Genomic DNA, 715 nt, shown 5'->3' on the forward strand with positions numbered 1-715 from the left:
GGAGGGCGGGGCAGAGGGGAGACAGAGGGCGGGGGAGAGGGGGAGGCCGAGGGAGGGCGGGGCAGAGGGGAGACAGAGGGCGGGGGAGAGGGGGAGGCCGAGGGAGGGGGGGAGGGCGGGGCAGAGGGGAGAGGGCGGGGGAGGGGGGGAGGCCGAGGGAGGGGGGGAGGCCGAGGGAGGGGGGGGGGGGAGGCCGGGGGAGGGGGGGAGGCCGAGGGAGGGGGGGGGGGAGGCCGGGGGAGAGGGGGAGGCCGAGGGAGGGGGGGAGGCTGAGGGCGGGGGAGAGGGGGAGGCCGAGGGCGGGGGAGAGGGGGAGGCCGAGGGAGGGGGGGAGGCCGAGGGCGGGGGAGAGGGGGAGGCCGAGGGCGGGGGAGAGGGGGAGGCCGAGGGAGGGGAGGCCGAGGGCGAGGGAGGGGGAGGCCAAGGGAGGGGAGGCCGAGGGCGAGGGAGGGGGAGGCCGAGGGAGGGGGAGGCAGAGGGAGGGGGGGAGGGCGAGGGGGGGAGGGCGAGGGGGGGAGGCCGAGGGCGGGGGAGAGCGGGGGCGAGGGCGGGGGAGGCCGAGGGCGGGGGGGAGAGGGGGAGGCCGAGGGCGAGGGGGAGGGAGGGCGGGGGAGAGGGGGAGGGCGGGGGCGGGGGGGAGGCCGGGGGCGGGGGAGAGGGGGAGGCCGAGGGCGGGGGGGAGGGGGAGGCCGAGAGAGGGGGAGGGCGGGGGAGA

The sequence above is a fragment of the Somniosus microcephalus genome, chromosome 2 (assembly GCF_052327205.1).
Source record: "Somniosus microcephalus isolate GS21.2 chromosome 2, FLI_Smic_1.0, whole genome shotgun sequence".
NCBI classification, from domain to species: domain Eukaryota; kingdom Metazoa; phylum Chordata; class Chondrichthyes; order Squaliformes; family Somniosidae; genus Somniosus; species Somniosus microcephalus.